The 23,908-nt window shown below is 36.8% G+C and overlaps 1 non-coding gene across 1 annotated transcript; it reads left to right on the plus strand.

The window, feature by feature from the left end:
• Positions 1–23,411: 23,411 nt before the first annotated feature.
• LOC122894767 lies at positions 23,412–23,573 on the plus strand. Its single transcript, XR_006381837.1, has one exon. It is a non-coding gene; the product is annotated as a U1 spliceosomal RNA (small nuclear RNA).
• The last annotated feature ends 335 nt before the right edge of the window (positions 23,574–23,908 follow it).

The following is a 23,908-nucleotide window of genomic DNA, read 5'->3' on the forward strand; positions in this document are numbered from 1 at the left end:
TGCAACTATATCACTGCAGTCTCTGCCTTTGTCTTCACATGGCCTTCTTCTCTTTGTGTGTTTCTGTTCTTCTCATTTTCTTACAAGGACACCAGTCACTAGATTTAGAGCCCACACTATTCCAGTGTAATCCAATGTAATCTCATTATCCGTCCTTGGTTAATTATATCTGCAAAGACGCTGTCTCCAAATAAGGTCACATTTTAAGGTTTCAGGTGGACTTGACTTTTTGGAGAGGATACTATTCAACCCATTACAGTGGGTCCAAGATTATATCTCATCATCTTCTAAAGATCCTTTGTCCTCAACAGAAATCATAGCTTTTCTCTTGGAATCTCTAAGGTTTATCAAGGAGAAGAAGAATTTATGGGAGAAAAAGATGGAGAGGGGAGAGAGGGGGAGAGAAGAAGAGAGGGGCCCTAGAAGGAAAGAGCAAGCAGAGACAGTGCTTATCCTTTACTAGTTTTCTTCCCTGGTGTACATTGAGAGCTGGAGCTCTCTCTTGCTATGGAGCAGGAGCTATCGCTCTTGCCTGCTTTAAGAGTGAAATTTGTTACCATGCATATAACACTTTAGGAGCAGCACAATCAGATGTTATTATGCATTATCACCCTAGCAAGATTGGGGTTGTCACAGCACCACTGGTTGAGAACACACAGGATCAAGGAGGTCAGTTACTCGAGGTAGCTAAGTTTAGATCAGTCTGAGAGGAATAGAAATGGTCAGGTACTTTGCGTGTGGTTCTGTGTTCAGAATGAAGACTAGAGAAAACAGGAATCAAAGAGAGAAAGATTGAATACTCTGCCTGCTGCTCAAATAAATGTTCAGTCAAACCTGCTGTTATGATTTCTCTTGATGACAGGTAAGGCTATATGAAAATGGGATAGTTACCTAAACATGTGGGTGACATGCTAACATGACTTGAAACAGTCCCTGAACCTCCAAGGTGTTTACATAGGGCAAAATAGCAGTACCAGCCGCCATTTTGCAGTTAAACTCCAGGATTCATGCATGCATAGAAATAGAGACAAGGAGGGAATTATTGTGATTCTGGATCAAAACAGTCCAGTCCTTGAAGGTATATGATTTAGTTATTAATGCTAACTGGGCTCGTGTTTGGAAAGGTCCATCTTATGATACAGAATTGTGTCCTCTATAGTGTCATTTATATTTCATGAATAAAGGAGTTGGATTTTTTTTAAAGATTTTATTTATTTATTTGACGGAGAGAGACATATGACAAGTAGGCAGAGAGGCAGGCAGGGTTGGGGGGTGGTAAGCAGGCTCTCCACTGAGAGCACATATAAGCATAATACAGTTGACCCTCAAACAACATGGTTTTGAACTGCACAGGTTGTCCACTTATACATGGATTTTTTTTCTGATAAATATAAAACAGTATTATAAATGTATTTTCTCTTCCTTATGCTTTTCTTTCTTTTTTTTTTGGTAAGATTCATTTATTTATTTATTTGACAGACAAAGAAATCACAAGTAGGCAGAGAGGCAGGCAAAGAGAAGAGGAAGCAGGCTCCCCACTGAGCAGAGAGCCTGATGCAGGGCTTGATCCCAGAACCCTGAGATCATGACCTGAGCGGAAGACAGAGGCTTAACCCACTGAGCCACCCAGGTGCCCCAAGGAGTTGGATTTTTAAGTTAATCTTTGAAGATCATGATCATAGTAGCTCCCACATATGATTCAGAAATTCCTGGAGACTAACATTTTTAACAGTGGCATCTTTTTTTTCCAGTTTTTAAATCAGTAAGTAAAATCATTATTTTAGCATTTTTTTTTTTACTATTATAGCTTCAGATGTCCTGAATATTGAATATGGGCTGTGATCAAAGGTGATCAGGAAGGAGGGTTCCTGACTTGGTCAGAGCTGAAATGGTTTGTTACTTTCTTCAGCATGCTAGCCCTTGATGTCTTTGAACATTATGACTCTTAGTCATAAAGCATTGGTTAAAGATAGGAAATCAGAATTCTGATATTCAAAATAATTAATGCATAATGTAAGTTAAAAGAATAATAATTATGAAATCTGCTCCTTACATTGTTTACCAGGTTTATAATTTCATTCTTCAAATCAAGAATCTGTATGTAGAACATCTGGAATTTCAAAATCCAGTGCTAAATAGAAAAAAAAATTATGTGGCAATTATTTTAAAATTGCTTCTCATTTATTGGCAGTGAACATTATGTGTTCCTAAAATCCAGTAGCTACAAAGATTATCTATAAATGCCGTCCTGAAACTTAACATCTGAAAGACTTTTATGTATATTGTATGTACACACACACACACACACACCCCAATTGAATTTCAAAATGTAAAATGCAAATAATTAAAATAGAAAACATGAAAGCATTTTCCCCATAAAAGTTTTTAAAACTTTAATATATTGTTAAATTTCAGCTTATACTTAAATATACATTCAGCCTAAATTCAAATACACCATTATATGTTATTTTTTAAAACATATGCTGTAAATCAGTGCCTGGGTGTTTCAGTCAGTTAAGTGTCTGGCTCTTGATTTCGACTCAGGTCATGATCTCAGGGTCCTAGGATCAAGCCATGGGTCAGGTTCAGCACTCTGCAGTGAGTCTGCTTGAAGATTCTCTCTCTCCCTCTCCCTCTGCCCTTCCCTCCACATGCACACACTCTCTAAAATAAACAATTTTTTAAATTAAAAATAATAAAACATAGGGCACCTGGGTGGCTCAGTGCGTTAAGCCGCTGCCTTCGGCTCAGGTCATGATCTCGGGGTCCTGGGATCGAGTCCGGCATCGGGCTCTCTGCTCAGCAGGGTGCCTTCTTCCCTCTCTCTCTCTGCCTGCCTCTCTGTCTACTTGTGATCTCTCTCTGTCAAATAAATAAATAAAATCTTTTTAAAAAATAAAACATATATTATCAATATCAAATTATATTTTGTTTTACAAAATTGACTTAAAGAACATGCATCACTTTAATCTTTATATGTTATATACAAAGAATCATCATCATCCTCACCATCTCACCCATTCCTGAAAAAAAATTTTTGCACTGATGTTGTTATATATCTATACAATGTTTATATATTATGTTTGTCACTAAGCAGTTATTGAAATGAGTTCTATAGCATAATTACTGGTCTTCTGATAAAAATGAAGTACACTTACTCAAAATCACATCATCATGCACCATACAAAAATAACAAAATGATGTTTCAGTCATTTTTATCTCTTAGATTATATGTTACTAGCAGAGGAATTTTCACATCAAAAAAAGTTAATGAACACTATCATAGATTAAGTATGAAGAAGAAAAAAATAAAACATTTTATGGAGTAATAATAGTTGCCTGAAATGATAAGGAAGATATTATTTATCAACACTTATTCCTTCAAGAGTGTGTACTGAGCTTCCTTTCTGTGAGAGGATGCCAAAATATCTGAACAAATGAACAAATGAAACATGATCATCCATTCAACTTTTATGAGACATCTATTAGACTCTCTATTAATCACTATGTTAGGCTCTGCAGTTACAATACTGAGCAAGGTGGGCAAAATTATAGCCTTCATCAGACTTAAAAGAGGCAAACAATAAATAAATCAACAAAAAATTAAAATCATGAAGAGATCTATGAAGAGAGCTGAATCATAATAATATAAACATAGTTTTCAGATTTTGAGCATTAGGATTAACCTTGGACATATCATAGAAGCTTTAACTATACTTAAAAATAACATGCCAGCATTACCAATTTGGGCAATATAAATATAAAATTGCAGATAACGGGTTGTGAGAGGGAAGGATGAGAAGAGATGAAAAGAAGTGAAGGGGGCTAATATCCTTGCCCAGAAAACCTATAGCTAATTGAAAGATATTATCTACATATAGTTGCTTTATCTAGTACAGTTACCACTAGTCACATGTGTCTATTTAGTTTTAAATTAATTAAAATCAAGTAAAATTTAAAATTCTGTTGTTCCTCAATTGCACTTGCCAGATTTCAAGTACTCAGCATTCACTGTAGGTAGTTGACTACCATATTGAATAGATTAGATATGACCTTTTCTATTATCAAGAAGTTCTTCTGGGTAGTTCTGGCCCACGGTAAGTGGATACAGAAGTGAGGATTTAAGAATACTGTTTGATGAATGCCTGGGTGGCTCAGTTGTTTGGACATCTGACTCTTGGTTTCAGCTCAGGTCATGATTTCAGGTTATGAAATTGAGCCCAGCGTCAGGCTCTGGGCTCAATGGCGAGTCTTCCTCTCTCTTTCCTATTCCTCTGCCCCTCTCCCCCACTCTCTCTCAAATACATAAATAAATCTTTTTAAAAAAAGAATACTGTTTGAAGTAGCAGAAGTCATCTGTGGTGGAACTGAGATCAGTGATGTAACTAGAATGAGAGAAGTTGAGACAGGAAGGCAGCTAAATCTTCATCAGTTGAAGCAAGAAGGTCAGTGGCAGAGTGATAATGCTTAATTGATGATTTTATATTCTTATAAAAAACTATATTTATGGGGCGCCTGGGTGGCTCAGTGGGTTAAGCCGCTGCCTTCGGCTCAGGTCATGATCTCAGGGTCCTGGGATCGAGTCCTGCATCGGGCTCTCTGCTCAGCAGGGAGCCTGCTTCCTCCTCTCTCTCTCTGCCTGCCTCTCTGCCTACTTGTGATCTCTGTCTGTCAAATAAATAAATAAAATCTTAAAAAAAAAGGAAAGTTAAATTTAAGATTTAAAAAAAAACTATATTTAGAATCACTGAGTTAACCAATATAAGCTCTAAAAATAGAAATTATTCTTTTAGAATGGTACTGAGGGAGAGGAGAAGTAGAGGTGGAAAATACTGGCTTTATTTGTGTATCTTTTGGTGCTGTTTTATTTTTTATTTTATCTATCAGTTTGCTTTTAAAACTGTTTTTAAGAATACCATTTTTTTAGTTTATTTTGAGGAAACAAATTAGGAATTTAAGTAGACAGACTACTTATAGGGACTTTGCAATAGTTCAGGGGAGAGATAATGGTTTTTCTCTGCAATCAGTAGACAGTTAAGTGATCCAAGTCTGAAAAAAGAAGGTGGGAGGACAAAAGTGGAAAGGGAAGAAAGAATTAGAACAGAACGTTTATGTGGTGGAGATCCTTGATGTAGACAAAAGTTGATGCATACATTAAATTCAGGTGATTGGCCTACTTGTCTACAGTGTTGTGTTTCTGTTTTTTTGTTTTGTTTTGTTTTGTTTTACCCATGTCTAATAATGATTTGAGGAAAAGATACCTAGTTCATCTCAGGGCCTAAAAATTAGCCCAGGGAACAAAAAGATGCTCAGAGAGAATTCTCACCTAGCCCAGACTCAGCCCCTGACATACAGAGTTTCCTTACTAATGAGAATAGAACATTGGAAACAGTGCTGGAGGGTGTGCAACCTCATTAAAGAATTCTTTGAAAGGACATGGAACCAAGTTAAGCCACTCTACCTGTATGCTTGAGGAGTAAACAGTGATCTTCCCATGCAGTGTTCCAGTTCCTTTAAAAATACACAATTAAGGAAGAGCAGTATATATTATATTGTCATATTTATCATGCTAATGCTCCAATTGGCCGGCTCCAGAGATAATAGGGCCTCCTGGAATACACCTGTGAATAGAACTCAGTGTCCTTGAGAAAAATATTAAATACACAAGTTACGAAATCACTTGCACTGACAACTATGAACTTACTGCTCTACTTATTTTCTATGTGTTTTTGTTTTCCTTTCCCTTTTAAGAAATTTCCCCCAAACAATATTCATACAAGTTCGGTAGTTTGTAGCCACTAAGGAAGGCATTTGAATTTAAAAAAAAAAAAAAAAAAAAAAAAACGCTGAATTTTTTTATGAAAACCAAATGTTATGAACCTCTGGCCAAATTTCTTCAGTGGACTTGGAAATGCAAAAGTCATCTCTGTGGACCAGGAACAGAGCTGTTACATAAAGCTGTGAGTAAGGCTAAAGCCATAGATATGCTAGGCTCGGAGTCTGGAAGCAAACAGTGATAGTAGGAATTAATCTCCTGCAGCTACAGAGGACTAAAATTGTCATGCAGGACAGGGGAGCATTGAGCTGTATGCTGCTTAAAACCACCCTCTACTCATAAAAGAGGACAGAAAAAATATTTGACTAACTTGGATCTATAGCTGTTAGCAGGATATAATCCATCATTGGTGGAAGATATGGACAGAGTCTAACAGTGCACACACTGAAGCATGGTGCTACTGCTTAGTGTGCTTAGTCACTGGACATGAGACATCCTTACTTTCCGTGTAATGGAGATTCCCTCACAATGGCACCAAATGCCATTATGGCAAGCCCCAGGGATAAGTGGGGGCAGTTGCAAAATTTCTAAAGAGGGGTAGTGATATCCTCAGTAATAGCTTATTCTCTGTATTCACTCTGGAGTTATATCCAGAAGATAGAAAGTAAAAAGACATAATACAAAAATTTCTGTTTAAAATGACACTTAACAATTAGGACTAAAAATCCTAGCCTCAGCAATCAGACAACAAAAAGAAATAAAAGGCACTCAGATTGGCAAAGAAGAATTCAAACTCTCTCTCTCTAGAAGATGACATGATACTTCACATGGAAAACCCAAAAGACTCCACCTCAAGATTGCTAGAACTCATGTAGCAATTCAGCAACATGGCAGGATACAAAATCAATGAACAGAAATCAATTGCATTTCTATAGACATGTCTGAAGAAAGAGAAATTAAGGAATCAATCCCATTTACAATTGCACCAAAAACCATAAGATACCTAGGAATAAGCCTAACCGAAGAGGTAAAGGATCTGTATCCTAGAAACCATGGAACATTTATGAAAGAAATAGATGAAGACACACAGAGGGATGGAAAAACATTCAATGCTCATGGATTGGAAGAATAAGTGTTATTAAAATGTCTGTGTTACCCAAAGCAATATATGCTTTCAGTGCAATTCCTATTAAATTACCATGAGCATTTTTCACAGAGCTGAAACAAACAATCCTAAAATTTGTATGGAACTAGAAAAGACCCCAAATTGTCAGGGGAATGTTGAAAAAGAAAACCAAAGCTGGGGGTATCACAATACCTTGCTTAAAGCTATATTATAAAGCTGTGATCATCAAGACAGCATGGTACTGGCACAAAAACAGAGAGCTCACTGGAACAGAACAGAAAGCCCAGAAATGGACCCTCAAGTCTCTGGTCAACTAATCTTCAACAAAGCAGGAAAGAATATCCAATGGAAAAAGAGATGGTTTCTTCAATAAATGGTGCTGGGAAAATGGGACAGACACATGCAGAAGAATGAAACCGGACCATTCTCTTAAACCATACACCAAGATAAACTCAAAAGGGATGAAAGACCTCAATTTGAGACAGAACTCCCTCAAAATCCTAGAGGAGAACACAGAGAGTTACCTCTTTGACATTGGCCACAGCAACTTATTCCAAGACACATCTCTGAAGGTAAGGGAAGCAAAAGCGAAAATGAACTTTTGGAACTTCATCAAGATAAAAAACTTCTGGATGGCAAAGGAAACAGTCAACAAAACTAAAAGGTAACCTACAGAAAGGAAGAAGATATATGCAAATGACGTAACAGATAAAGGGCTGATATCCAAGATGTACAAAGACCTTCCAAACTCAACACCCAAAAAACAAAGAATCCAGTCAAGAAATGGGCAGAAGACATGAATAATTTTTCAAAGAAGACATACAGATGGCCAACAGACACATGAAAAAATGCTCCATATCGCTTGCCGTAAGGGAAGTACCAATCAAAACCACAGTGAGATACCACCTTACACCAGTTAGAATGGCCAATATTAACAGGACAGGGAACAAGTGTTGGTGAGGATATGAAGACAGGCGAACCCTCTTATACTGTTGGTGGGAATAAAAGCTGGTACAGCCACTCTGGAAAACAGTATGGAGGTTCCTCAAAAAGTTAAAAATAGAGCTACCCTGCAACCGAGCAATTGCATTACTGGGTCTTTGTCCCAAAGATACAGATGTAGTGAAAAGAAGAGGCACATGCACCCCAGTGTTCATAGCAGCAATGTCCATAATAGCAAAACTGTAGAAGGATCTGAGATGTCCTTCAACAGAAGAATGGAAGATGAATGGTTCATATATAAAATGAAATATTACTCAGCCATCAGAAAGGATGAATACCTACCACTTGCATCGACATGGATGGAACTGGGGGTATTATGCTAAGTAAGTAAAGCAGAAAAAGACAATTATCATACGGTTTCACTAATATGTGGAATATAAGGAATAGGGCAGAAGACCATTGGAGAAGGGAGGGAAATCTGAATGGGAAGAATTCAGAGAGGGAGACAACCCATGAGTGACTTTGAACTCTGGGAAATAAATTGAGGGTTGCAGAAGGAAGGGGCATGGCGGGATGTGGTAACTGGGTGATGGGCATTAAGGACAGCATGTGATCTGATGAGCACTGGGTGTTATACGCAACTAATGAATGAATTGCTGAACACTACATCAAAAACTATGGTGTACTATATGTTGGTTAATTTAACTTAATTACAAAATAAATAAAATTACACTAAGAGCAAAATTCTTAAACATATTAAGAAATCCAAAGTTAAGAAAAATAACAAAAAATTACCATCAGAACGTTAATTCATTTTGGTCAAAACTAATTTTATGTTAACAGTTTGACAATGACTTTAAGGTAATTATATAGCATACACTGGGTAGTAAGTAAAAGAAGTAGTCCCTTTTAAAATCAGCAAAAGTTTATGATTCAAAAAGATAAATTAAATAAGAAGAAATTAATATGGGAAGAACTCATTAGAAATCTTGGGATGAAAAAGTATAGTCATTGATTTTCAAACACTCAGTAAAATGGTTAAACTACAAACAATATAGACAACATAGAATATATAAACAACATAGAATAAGCTAGTGCTGAGGACATCATTTAGCCTGAAGGTGAGGAAAGAACAAGATGAAAATGTAAAGAACTGAGGAGGATAGATGAAGCGCCTCCAACATACATCTAGTAGACCTTTCAAAAGAGAATAATAAAATAAATGGAAGAAGGGAAGTGATGCCTGAAGAGGCAATAGCTATATTTTTCCAGAATTAAAAAGAAATATGAATCTTTAGATTGAAAATACATTCTTAGTACCAAGATGGATAAAAATTAATCCACATCAAAGTACCTTCTTGTGAAACTACAGAATATGAAGGATATAGAGAAACCCTTAAAAGTTACCAGAGAGGAAAAGGAATATCATTTACAAAGGAAAAACCTTCACACTTAAACAGACTTCTTATTGGCAACAATAGAGGCTAAAATACAATAAGATGATAGCTTCAAAAATGGAAGGAAAAAAACTGGGAATCTATAATTGTATATCCAAATGAACTTTCATTTAAGAGCAAAGGCAAAATAATGAAATCAAACCAAAACCATTTTCATTTGTACAAAGCCAAGAGTTTTTCCCTTAGCCCTCACTAAAAGTACTATTAAAGAATAAATATAGGTAAGAAGTGAAATCACATGATACAAAAATAGGGAAAAACTGATAAGATATATGAGTAATTTTAATTAACAATAGACTATATTTTTTTAAAAAATGAAAGACATAGTCTCAGGGTAAAGGCCATATTAAAGTTTTGGCTGTTAGATTTTTTGTTAAGACTTCTAATAAAAGTTGTTCTCTACCAGACAAAAGTCCTTCCAGAAAGATGAAGTATACAGTCCCAAAGAAGACTGATATGTCCGAACTCTCTGTAATTTCAAGTCTAAAGAAAATAGAGAAAGTCTCAAAAAGAATTATGGGTATAACTTTTAGCACATGAACTTAAAGAAAGCACATAGAAAACCACAAAATTTTATGAGAGAGTTGCTTTGGCAAAAATGTCAGCCTGGAATAAAACAAACTGAGATTGGGGCACCTTGATGGCTCAGTTGGTTAATTATCGAACTCTTGATTTTGGCTCAGGTCATGATCTCAGGGTCATGAGACTGAGCCCTGTGAGGCTCCGTGCTCAGTGCATGGAGCCTGCTTGGGATTCTCTCTTTTCTCTTTCCTCTGGACCTGTTACCACTCTATGTGAGCTCTCTCTCTAAAAAAAGAGAGAGACTGAGATTAATTGAGATTAAAAAGAAGAAGAAGAAGAAACATGGATGCCAATTTTCTACAGCCAGGAAGCAGGCTGATAAATCTAGCTAGTGGTCAAGGAAGAAATATTCTCCAGTGTCTTCTGCAGAAGTGACTGAGGAAGGTAGTGGAAAAAGGACACAGGAGAGGGCTGAACCAGTCACCATAGTGAAAAATGGACTAGGGAGTCATCCTTAGGATTCAAAACTGGTTATATTGATCAAGATATATGTCCTAGCCACAAGGAGAAGGAACCTGGCAACATTTACTCAATGGGATTCAAACTTGCTATGGGCTATTGGCTGCTGTGTGTCTCTTCTTGTTTCTTCTTTTGAATGGGAGAGTTTTGTGCAGTTATCTGGTTGCATCCACATGTGACACAGATAATAAGGTCCTGGATTTATAGCTCAGTGCCTTTATTGGATGAGTCTTCAGGGTGTGATAAGAAGGGGTTGGGAGAACTTTGTGTGTGGTAGAAATGTAATAATTATAACCAAGAGGGTGGCCTTTGGTAGATTTCATTATTGTTCCTAATGTTTGACCCCTCCACGCATCCCCCTGCATGCATCCACACCCACTGTCATGAGACTTTGCAGTTACTCCAACTAGAGGCAGAGTACATTTTCCCATCTCATGGATTTTAAGCTTGGCATGTGCCTTGCTGTGATGACTCGTAGAATAGTAATAGATGCCACATGATTAGGGACTTGAAGTGTTCTTGCAAGTTTGGACTTGATCCCTTTCACTTTTGCCATTGCCCTGGGTAGCCTACTGGTTCCATTATTATGTAACATGTGTGTGAAGAAAACTTGACCTGAATTCACAACCTGGAACCAAACCCAGCTAAACCCAGCTGAGATTAGCCAAACTATAATCAACTCAAAGATGCACGATATGTAAATAATTGCTTTCTGTTACATTCCAATGATTTGGGGATTTTTTTAAAAGAAGGGTCATTATGATGATATTTGAATAAAATATTCTCTTGTAACACAGAAAAATTAATTCAAGACAGTTTACAGATACAAATATGAAATGAAGATATGAATTTTTTAACTATCTGAGCAAAAATAAAATATTTAAGAATTTTTGAAGAATAAACCAAAAGGCACAAAACAAAAATTATTAATTTTCCTACATTTAATTTTAAAACTGCTTTAAAAAAGACATTAAATATTAGGATAAATTACAAAGCATAGACTAAGAGAAGATATTCAAAATGCATATTGATTAAGCTCATCAAAATATTATTCAGAATATATATATGAACAACACAATAAGAAAGTTACATAAACAGTAGAAAAATTGACAAAGGATATGAATAGGCTGTTCACAAAGAAGAAATCCAGATGGCTACTAGTGACGTAGAAAGTTGTTAAATCTTGCTAATGATAAAGGAAATTTAAGATAAAATGACAATGAGGTATTTCATATTTATCAGGTTGGCAAAATTAAGCAAAAATCAGATAATACTAAATCTTGGTGAGGATGTAGAATGATGGGCTTTCATATAATTATGGTGGGAGGAGTGTAAATTGACACAGCTACCATGGAGAATATTTGATATTTTGTAGTGAGAACCAAATCCGACATAATTCCCTGTTCTGGTGTTAAACAACAATGGCAACAAACATACTCTTCTGTCCCTGTGTTAGGCAAATCTGAGATCAAGCCCACATGTGCTTTTAAAAAAAAAAATAGGATAGATCAGACAGGATTGGAATAGAATAAAATACAATAAATGGTAAATAATAAAAATAGTAAAACAATAGAAGTTTGTTTTGTAAAGTTTTATTCTCAGCACACATGTAACTCTGTGTATGTGCATGTATGTATTAAGCTACTGCCCTAAATAAACCCTTGCATATATATGTAAGGAGTTACTGTAAATTATTTATAATTAAAACCTAGGAATAATCTCAATGACCACCAAAAAATGTATAATTAAATACTTATGTAGTGAATGCTATACAGCAGTCAAAAGAAATGAACCAGAGTTGTACACCAATACAAATAAATCTCAAAAACATATTGAATGAAAAGGAAAATTATATAATATATACACATAACAAAAACTACATTAAATAGTGCTTGGGAATAATAATAATCCAGACAATGTGATTCAAAAAATTGGAATAATCAACACAAAATTCACAAAAACCAGGGCAGTGGTTTTCTGTGCAAAGGTTGAGAGTGAGGGAATGAGGAAGCAAGGAGATGAAGGAGGGTCATGGGAGGGAGTGAGAGAGAGAAGAGTGGAAGGTATCAAAGAGAAATAAACAGGTGGCCTCAATTGTCTAGGTATTTTGATTTCTTTAAAAAATCTGAGACAGTGGGGCGCCTGGGTGGCTCAGTGGGTTAAGCCTCTGCCTTCGGCTCAGGTCAAGATCCCAGGGTGCTGGGATCGAGCCCCACATCAGGCCCTCTGCTCAGCAAGGAGCCTGCTTCCTCCTCTCTCTCTGCCTGCCTCTCTGCCTACTTGTGATCTCTCTCTCTGTCCAATAGATAAATAAAAATCTTTAAAAAAAAAAATCTGAGACAGTTATGGCAAAATGTTAAAAATGTTAAAGTTTGGTGGGGAATAGCACTTGGTGTTTTTCTATAGTCCAAGGTTTGTTCCAAATATTTTATATATTTTATTTGCAAAGCTATTTGTCAATATTAACCCTGTGTTTCTTGGTATGTTTGAACTACTTCAACATTTGAAAAATAGAAGCAGAGGGAAATATTATATTAAATCTAAGTGGTGGGTATATGGATATTCATTATACTATTCTCCATAATTTTCTGTATGGTTAAAATTTTTCATTAAAAAACTTGTTTTAAAAAACTTCTTATTATGATAGGACTGATAATTAATCCTTTATCTGAAACCCTAGAATATAGGGAATGCATTGAAATGTTAATGATGACCTATGCACAGGTTGGTTTTTTCTCACCAGGGTTTCATTAGTCATTTTGTAAAGAATTTGGTTGGTTATCTATGGATTGCAAAAAGGGTAGCTCTCCTCAGAGGAAACGCATGAAGTTGCATCAGAGCCATACTCTCCCAACCCTGTGCAATTCATTCTGCATTTCTTTTCTCCTTTCCTCCAAATATCAAAAGCCACATCCAGAAATAGTGGCAGAGAAAGTTCCCATGCCTTCTTTGCAAAAAAGGGCTGGATCTAAAGAAAACAGAAATCAGTAATATCACAATGGGTGGGCTGTGGGAAATAAAAGATTGCCTCAGGGTGAAGCATCATTGGAACAGCCCTTCCTTTTGGCCTTTATATCTGGACTGTCTTCACTAATCTGAGGGTAAGATCTCAATTGGTTTTATTTTGAGATAAAACAGTCAACATCAAAATCATTCATAAACTTCAGATGAGTTATGACTGGACAACCAGTTCTCTGAGTGGGATGTATAGTTTCTCTCTGAGTGGAGCAGTTGTTTGATGAAACTGGTGAACTAGCCTCTTATTTTAGTATCATGTAATCATGTAAATAGAGCCCAGTTCTCTTCCCAGCTCTGTGTCTTCCCTCTTGGAAAAACTTGGCTAAGAGCATGGCTTCAGATACAAAACTGAAGACATGATTCCAGTGCTTGAGTACTCTAAACAATATCATGCCCATCTTGGTCTTTTCCTTAAATGAGCAAGGATTTTATTTTAAAAAAAAAGAATAAAAATAATAATAAATAGGTTTTAAAAAGTGGTTTTGAATCCCATACTTGAAGTACAATGTGAGGCTCAATTCAACAAAAATATGAAGTATTTAGTAACAAGAAAAATAACAATGCTAATAGTAACACAGAACAATCTTTATTAACTGGTTACTCTGTCCTGAGCATTTTTCCAAAGATTTTACAAACTCATAACATCCCTATGCAATAAGTAATTGTTACTCTCATTTTATAATTGAGGAACTGAGTCTTGGAGAAATTAATTTGCCCAAAATAACAAAATCAATGGTGGAGAATAGTAGAGTTTAGAGATGATGTGTTGTTCAACCCCTTCTTACATGTGAGAACTGGAGGTCTTAGCAGGGTTGTATTGTTAACAGGAGGAAGTCCACTTGGGTCCAGGAAATTACATTTTTCTCTCCATGGATAGAAAGGGACACACCTAGGCCTCTAGGTCAGATAAATTAACACTCAACTAAATTAACACAAAATTAACACCTTTGCCTCTAAATGAGCAAACTTAGGACCATAGAGGCTAAATAACTTGTTCATAGTCAGACATTTAGTAAATACCAGGGCAGAGGTTTAAAAGCTCAAATCTCTCTCTAGACTCAGCCTGATTTCTTTACTATGAAATTGGCTTTCTCCATCAATTTTTTAAATAGATTTTAATTTGCTTTAATCTTCATGTTTTTGCAATTTTATTAAAAATGGGTTCACTCTCCCATTCAGCCTCTAGAGGGGTAAGTTCTTTTCAGAAAAATACTGACTTTAATTAGATTTAATTGATCATTTTACCATAAAGAATTCAGCAAAATAAACCTCTAATGTGATTGGGAGTTGGGTATTTCTCACTCATTTGGGTTTTCTAATGAATGGCATACAGAAACCTGGATGATACAAACCCTTTGACTTTTCCTATGGGTTTATGACAGCATATCCAATGATTTTTTTATTTTTTTTTAAGCTTTATTGAGATACAATTGACATTCACTACTGTGTAAATTTAAAGTGTACAATGTGTTAATTTGATATATAGGTAACAATTCCATCCTGTCACATAATTACCATTTCTTTTTTGTGGTGAGAACATTTTTTAAAATTTTATTTATGTATTTATTTTCCAATGACTTTGTAAATTCCTTTTTTCCTATAGAACAGTATTTAGGTTAAAAAAGCAAGCTAAAGAAAGTCCAGAAACTGTTCCTTCATGAAGGCACATTATGTCTTCGTTATGTTTTTTGTATTTCTTTGCTATGCTTTATATCTATATCATCATTAACATTGCCATTTGTGTGGCCATATATACGCATATCTGTTGAATAAATGGTATTTATTTTATTATTTTATGTACACTACATTTACATTTTTATGAGGTCAATTTTATGTAGTTAATCAACTACATAATTTTTTCTTAAACCACTGAGCCACCCAGGCGCCCCATAATTTTTTCTTATATTGTCTTGTGTGTCAAGTTTAAAAGGTCTCTCTGACTTTTAAATGATTCTTGTTGTCTGTAGTTAATTTAAATGTAATTAAATGTAAAGCTCTACCATCACCAAAACTCTACCATCATCACCTCTTACTGGAAATTCAGTTCATTTTTAGTTTCAGTATTATGAATAAAACTGCACCAAATATTCTATCAGCTAGGTTTTGTTGTGTATTTTGTGAGGCTAAATTCCTAGAAATGGAATTATTGTGTCAAAAATATGTACAATACTTTGATGCACATTGATAAACTTAAAACAATGCTGTATATTAGTAAGTTCAGTTTCTCATACCAAAATACACACAATGTCATTTGTCAATTTAATAGATCAAATAGCACCTTATTTTAAGGTGCTTGTCTGTGAGTATGAATGAGGTTAAACTTTTTTTGTATACTTCCTAGCTTCTTGGTATACCCTACACATTTTCCCCTTTTATAAGTTTTGGTGATTTCCTGTTGGTATGTTTGTATTTTATTACTTGCAACATTTGTTTAACATAGTAGTTATTATCTCTTTGATAAAATGATGACTGTTAGACTGGGCTTCTCACTGATGAGATGAAAGCTATGTGGATTGGCTCAAACATTTTAGGAAGCCTCCCAAGCCTGGCCTGGAAAAATTCTAATAATCTAGGGAGGCCTACAGAACCCTCTAGGGTATCCAAAGTCTATCCTTCCATAGCTCTGACTGTAGCCTCTAGATTAGGATTCCTGGTTGCCTAATAATGACTCTGAGTCATTTGGTGTGTCTACCTCAAGTGAACCTATAAGAGTCAGAGCTCCTTTTTTGTCTTGGTATAAGAAGGCTTCCAGAGTGTTTTTTTTTTTTAATCACCATTTCTCCTTAATTTTTAATAAACATCTACATAATGAGTATCCATATACATGACAGACTCTAGTCTGAGACTCACTTTCCTTCCAAGAGGGTAATCCTCACTGATCCCATATTTCTTTGGCAGTCACTATAAAGAACATAAAGTTGTATATGACCAGATTAGTGAGACCAGTCCACAAGACAGACACATTGTACATGGATTGTTCTTCTAGATTGGGGCTACCTGTAAGGAATGAGATCCAATTTACCTACAGTTGGGAGAGAAAACATTATTTATCCTTGTCCCCTTCTTATGGGAAGGAGAAACTCTGTATGTAATTCAAAGTCATTTGTGTCTCCAACATTTTCTCTCTCACCCTCTCGCTTATGTCACCTCAAGGAACATTTATAAATAGACAACTGAGTTAGGGCATCTGTTTTGGGAAATTATAGCTAACAAGAAAGTCCCAAGTCCTGCCAACTCAGCACTGCTGTTTATTGAGGTTGCTTCTGTTCTCTTTGTTGGTTGATTCTGAACATTTACTTGAATTAATTTTCATTTCACCCCTTACAATGGTTTGTCAGATTCAAAGTGTAAGAAACTATCTGTGGTGGTAACACCTGCTTCCCTCTCCATGTTATTTCCCAAAACATCACCTCTTTAGGGTTAGTGGAATTACTAACCCTGTTCTGGGTTTATTTTAGAAAAGCAAGCATATTGTATCTGGATCCTCATCATCCAGGAAGTGCCCCAGACTTAAAATGGAACTTTTAAATGTGTGTTAACAGAGCAGTTATTGTAATGGAACAGATGAAAAAAGTAAAGCTCCCTTTTCCCCCAAGTTCATAAAAATCAAAAGCAGAAACAAGTTAAATGCTGTGTGACTCACCGTGAGTCCTGATTGCCTGCTTCTGTTTCTGCTCATAACCTTTTCCTGGGAGAGAAAGGCTGCCACATTTTTCATGTGGTCATCCAGAGAACACATATACCAAGAAGTATGCCTAAAGACGGTCTTCTCTTGCTTGTCTGAGGCTCTGGGGTCTTATGTGATCCTTATGTTGCTAAGGAGACCTGAGGAGAGAGGTTGGCCTGGTTTTCTTTTCTTTTTACCATCAGAGAACCTCAGGTAAGCATAAATAACCTGCTCATGAGGAGTAAGGCACAGTCCACCCAGCTCAGCACTAACAGTCTCACCTGAGAAGGAAACAAATCTGTATCATGCGACTGTGAGAATGCCCACATCTTCCTTGACTAGTAAGTGGCAGCTGAAACTCAACCATCTGAGATTTCCTTCAGCTGCTTAAGATTATGATTACTATGCAGATGTTTCTGGGACAGAGGAAAATGGGAAATGGGGTGAATGGAACTAACATTTGAAACCCTGCTTTGTGCCAGGACCTGTTTTAAGCCCATTATAATTTATATTGCTAAGCATTCAATTCTCACCCTTCTGTCTGGTGGGCACTATCTGTCTCCTAGAACAGAGGGAATTGGGTCTCAAAAACAATAAGTTAGTAAATGGTGGATCGAGGATTTGGACCCAAACCTCCCTGACTCTGGAGTCCTTGACATTTAGGAGAAATACACATAAAACTGCTAGTAGTGATTCATAGTTGTGTATTGATTTGGAGAGGAATTAGCAGCACATCTGACTTGGATAGTTTGAGAAGTGGAATGATAACTCATAAAAGAAACATCTAGAGTAGCTGAAAACAAATCTTAGCTTCCTTACAGTTTTGCTGCAGAACCTCGGTAGGGCTTTCTCTTCTCCATGGCTCACACCTCTACTAGCTGCTGCCTGATCCAAATAAGGACGTTCTCAGGGAAAAACAAAACAAACAAACAAAAAAGGTAAAAAACCTCATTATGTGCAAAAAGCAATCAAGTAAAAGCTTTTCTTTCTAGTAATCCCCAACTAATGTCAATGATATATAGGAGTTTAGCAAATGAGGCATGAATTTGTGATAGAATAAACAGCTTATAATGTGCCACTGTGTGACTGGGATTTGGCAGCTTAAGCAAACATTTTTAGATTAGGAGACCAGAAAGGTGTCAGCAGAGACTTGAAAAGTGCCTCACACATTTATATTTGTGTCACTCTTTTGGTATGTTTTGAAGTTTGAAAGAACAGATGTGTCTGGCTCCTTTGGTCGGGAGAACCTGGACTTGAAGGGAGAAGACCAGTGTGGGAGACCCAGCCCTGTCACTTATTAGCACTGTAGGGGGCGGCAGGGTGGGGGGAGCCAAGCAGAGGTGTGAGCTGAGGCAGAGTCCCAGCATCCGCCAGATCCCATAGGCTGCTCAGAGGGTGTTACACCTCAGAGTTTGTCTTGACTTGAGGCAATGCAGCTGGGCTTTCATAGTCCAGTCAGTCAGTCTTGGGCTAAGGGCTTTGAAGGAGCTGCTAAAAAGAAAACAGACCTAGATCTGAGCTCTATCACTTACTTAAGCTGTTCCTACAAGGAAATTTTACTTAACTCTTAGTTTCCCCATCTCTGATCATTATAGGCTAATTAGGCTCAAAGGAGGGAATAAATGTAAATGTCCATTTCCACAGAGTAAGTACTCAGCTCGTATTCTGAGCCCCAGTTTCCTATCTCTGAGATATTAGCCATAATAATTAAAGCATACAGATGAATATTATACATAGTAAGGTAAGTTTTATTATTTCTTTCAGTTCTGATATAGGATGAAATCACAGCCTTGCCTACAATTCATATAATGTCTAAATAGTGCTCTTGGGAGATAACGAGAGGCATTTTGTGAGACTGGGGGTGAAAGTAAATTGGTCCTGGGGGGATAGCTCTTGGTCCCCTTACCCTAAATGTAGCAGAGATCCAGACAAAGGCCTTTATAATTCCAGATCAGCCTGGGATGTTTATTTTTTATGAATAAAAATAATAATGCATTATTTTTCTCTAAAAACCTTATCAAATCCTGGTCTTGGAATTCATCATGAGCCACAGAGAGCAGAAGCTTAACATAAAAAAGTTTACAGAATGTGTTCTCATTTCATCCCTGTATCTACTTTGCAATTTAAGGAGAATAACTGCTTCTGAAAACATATTTGGATGGAAGGCCATTTAGGGAAAACAATAGCAGTGATGAGGCTTGTGTTGAACAGTCAGGATTTGGAATAAGGCTGACCCTGTGTCTTATGTGACTAGCAGCTATGGAAACAGGCATAGAAAATAGAAATAGCCCATGACTAGAAGCATATCCAGTGCCACTGGGTCTACATCAAAAGGACCTATAAACTGTCTGAAAACACAAGTACAAATGAGAACTTTAAAACACCTTAATAAAGGTCACCAACCTTTAATCATCTCTGAGTCCTGTGGAAGAAAGTCAAGCCTAAAGAAAATGATTGTTCCCTTACTTGTGATGTGTACAGCTTTGGGAATTTGATGCTGTATGTTATGTAAGTTTGACCTGAGGACAGACCAGTTACAACGACAAAGAGGAAGTGTGCAAAACAATTTAAATAGCTTTCATCTCTTCCTAGAGCTGAGTCAGGAGGTCCAACATGATTGTGCAAAGAAGATGGTTATCCTAAAGTCTTGTGGAATAAGTGAGTTTCACCTTCATTCCATGGGGTGTTAAGTCCAAGGGCATCACTCACTTAACAGAATTCAGTATGGTAGGGCAGACTAGATGTTTTCATAAATAGCACCTGAAGTAGGTATGAGTAGAGCAGAGGGTATATTGCATATCTAGGAGCAATGAGTTCACTGGTGTGGCTGAAATAAAGGTGAGACAATAAGTATTTTTAAATGTAAAGAGATGGGGTTAGAGAAGATTGCAAATGATGCCAGACTAAGATTTCATGCTGAATCTTACTGGGGAGCCTCCAAAGACTTTGGGGATGTGAATTGGAATGAAGGAAGGAGATTTATCTGTCTCTGGCACATGAATTTTTTTATTGTGTTATGTTAATCACCATAAAATACATCATTAGTTTTTGATGCAGTGTTCCAAGATTCATTGTTTATGTATAACACCCAGTGCTCCATGCAGTATATGCCTTCCTTAACACCCACTACCAGGATGACTCAGCCCCCCAGCCCCCCTCCCGTCTAAAACCCTCAGTTTGTTTCTCAGGGTCCACAGTCTCTCATGGTTTGTCTCCCCCTCTGACTTCCCCCAGTTCACTTTTCTTTTCCTTATAATGTCCCCCATGTTATTCCTTATGATTCACAAGTAAGTGAAACCATACGATCATTGACATTCTCTGCTTGACTTACTTCTTTTAGCATAATCTCCTGAAGTCCCATCCATGTTGATGCAAAAGTTGAGTATTCATCCTTTCTGATGCCTGAGTAATATTCCATTGTATATATGGACCACATCTTTTTTTTTTTTTTTTTTTATCCATTTGTCTCTTGTAGAGCATCTCAACTCTTTCCATAGTTTGGCTATTGTGGACATTGCTGCTGTGAACATTGGGGGTACCTATGGCCCTTCTTTTCACTACATCTGTATCTTTGGGATAAATGCCCAGTAGTGCAATTGCTGGATCATATTTTTAATTTTTTGAGGAATCTCTGCACTGTTTTCCAAAGTGGCTGCACCAACTTGCATTCCCACCAACAGTGTAAGAGGGTTCCCCTTTATCTACAACCTCTCTAACATTTGTTGTTTACTGCCTTATTAATCTTTGCCATTCTATCTGGTATAAGGTGATATCTCTCTCTCTATTTTTTTTCATTTCATTTTATTTTCTTTCTTTTCAGTGTTCCAAAATTCTTTGTTTATGCCCCACACCCAGTGCTCCATGCTATACGTAAGGTGGTATCTCAATGTGGTTTTGATTTGAATTTCCCTAATGGCAAATGATGATGATGTCTGCTAACTATTTGTATGTCTTCATTGGAGAAGTGTCTGTTCATATCCTCTGCCCTTTTTTTGACATGATTATCTCTTTTTTGGTTGTTGGGTTTGAGAAGTTCTTTATAGATCTGGTATCTCAGCCCTTTGTAGTATCAGTTGCAGACATCTTTTCCCAATCTGTGGGTTGCCTCTTAGATTTGTTGACTGCTTCCTTTGCTGTGCAGAAGCTTTTTATCTTTATGAAGTCCCAAAAGTTCATTTGAAATGAAGAGGAGGCTGAGGATAAGAAGACTGGTCAGGAAACAGTTTTGATAAATGTAGCTGAAAGTGCCTTGTTTGGTAGAAGGGAAAATGGAAAGACACAGTATATTGAATGGATCTGGGGAGGGGTTTGTCTGGGTGCTTCTGCCCAGGTGAGAGATAATAGGAACAGCTGAAACCAGCTCCTTGCCTTTGTGGAGGAGCCTGCACCAGACACAAGTGGCCACCTATGGGAAGCAGACAGCTCTGCAGAGTCAGTCCCTTAAGTAATAGGACAGAATTTTATGTCATGATTAGTAGACACAACCCTGGAGAGGCTCCAGGCTCTGCTAACATCTCCAAGGAGATAAGCACTCCCAGCCAAAACCACACCATCCTAATGGTTTCTGGAGAAGCCAGAAATGTAAACATCTTCTCATTTTGCCATAGCACCATAGTCTCTACTTCTAGAAAGATCCAGTTTCCCACATACCACTTCCTATGCTTCCCTATTTCTGGGGGAGAAGCTTATTTACATTTGACCACTTCCATAACCCACCTCTCTGAAGTACAGCAACAGCTGGAATGTCTCCAGGACTCAGAGAATTCATACTACTGACAACAGGCAAATTAGTTAATATTCATTTTAGGTTTCTATGATCAATGATAGTGTATAAACAATTTTTAATGTCAAAAGTAATGGGTGGGAAAAGTAAATCAATTTGAAGGAAATGTTCATATTTTTCCCATATAACCTTCTCAAAAGTAAATATGAATTTGTAGCCAAAACATCCATTAATGAAATAAAAGCAATAATGAGAGGAGAGCTAAAGCTCAGCCTAATTCTTGGTTCATGATAAAAGAATTAGCGCTCACTGTTAATCATGATTTAGAGTGGTTGTATAAAATCCAAGAGAAAAGATCTAACTTCTGTTAGACATTCAGGACTAAAGTTCATGAGAGAATCTGTGGTTGGAATGATGATTTGAAATTCATCTGCATAGCAGGAATAGTAGAAGTTATGAATGAAGATTTCCATACTTGCCTGGAACTTGTATGTTAACAAAATAGAGTCCTCAAACCCAACTCTTAGGGTAATGGAAGTAGTGGAGCAATTAGATACAGGCTGGAAGCTATTAAGAAAGGAGGAAGACCCAGGACAATGTGGGGTCTTAGAAGTCAAGGGAGAAAATGAAGCCAAAGGTCTCACTGATTGAGAAACATAAAAAACTGGAACGGCCACAGGAAAGCAGGTCAAAGATGTCTCTGCATACTGTTAATCACATCTTTTGGTGGTGGGCACTAGGAACTAAGGACTGACATGTTCTAGCTCCAGCAGGCAAGACTTCTGCCATTGCTCAATCCTGAGTTTCCTGGGCCCTCAATCTGAAACCGTAAAATATGTAGTATTTATTTAGTATTAGAACCGTGTTCTGAAGACACTCTTTCTGGAGCTGTTTTGAGACCACAGAACTGAAAAAGGTTTTGAGATGAAATGCTAGCCTTGTACCCAGGTTGGCCTGTCATTCTTTCCATTTAAAGCCACTGGTAATATGGTTGCAAGATGTATTTTGCCCATTTTTTAAAAGCCATTTTCTACTTTCCAACCACCAAAATATGTTGGGAGTGTCATAATTGTTTTTCTCTTTGGAACTTTAGAAAATATTGTTTTTATAATAGAAATAGCATTTCTTTAATTTTTTTTTCTTTTTTTAATCGCCAACGGCTGCCATACCAAACCACGGACTTGGCTCATTTATATTTCCAATTCTAGCTTGTGCTAAAATTTCTGGCAGATGAGTATTGTAGAACTGCCCAGAGTATTTCTGAGGAGGTTTATCTCAGAGGCTAGTCAGATGAAAGACTGAAAAATTAAAATGGACTTCAATGCATTAATTCAGGTAAAGCATTTAGAATAGGGTCATGCATGTGGGAAGTATATATGAGTGCTATATTATTAGAGCCTTCATGATGTACATCAGAGACCAAAATGGACTAAGAAAAGCCACCTATTCCTATGATAGAATAAGTGCTCCCTAAGAATCCCAAACAAATAATTGTTAGAGTTTAGAAGACTTCTAGGAAGCTGTTAAAAGATGACAGCACTAGGGGGTGATAGGCTACGTTTGTAAAGGAATTGGCATGTTGGCAGTTGGGTATGCTTACCTATAAAACATACCATGAAGTGGGAGGTGAAGGAGGTTAGGACTACTAAAACCTAGTTATAATACTTACCCGGCAGTGGAGACACCATGATCAAGCAGCTGGTTTTCCCAGGATGAGGCTTGTCCATTGCACTGAGGATGTGTAGACCCCTGCAATATCTCCAAATGTGGGAAACTCAACTGCATAATTTGTGGTAATGTGGGGCTGTGTTCACACTCTCTTCTAGTAAAAAATGTAAAACAAATGATAAAAGAATAAAACCTAATTATAGAATCCACATCCTTTGAAAGTGGTTCGATTGTAATTGAAATATAGAAGTACTTGGAATTAGCATAGAAAGAAAATGTTGAGACTTGAAAAGAGCATGATGTTCAAGGATTTAGAAGTTGTAAAAAATGTGAAGAGAGTTGTATAAGTGAGCTTCCATTTAGGGTTCTTTCTGTGTCCCTTTATATAATTTTTTCATAGTCTCCACATTTTCTTGAAGTAGGTCAATGTGATTGGAACATTTATGTATAAATGATATGGTTTCCAAAGATTGTCAGTATCTGGACACCT

Source organism: Neovison vison, chromosome 13 (assembly GCF_020171115.1).
Source record: "Neovison vison isolate M4711 chromosome 13, ASM_NN_V1, whole genome shotgun sequence".
Lineage (NCBI taxonomy): Eukaryota > Metazoa > Chordata > Mammalia > Carnivora > Mustelidae > Neogale > Neogale vison.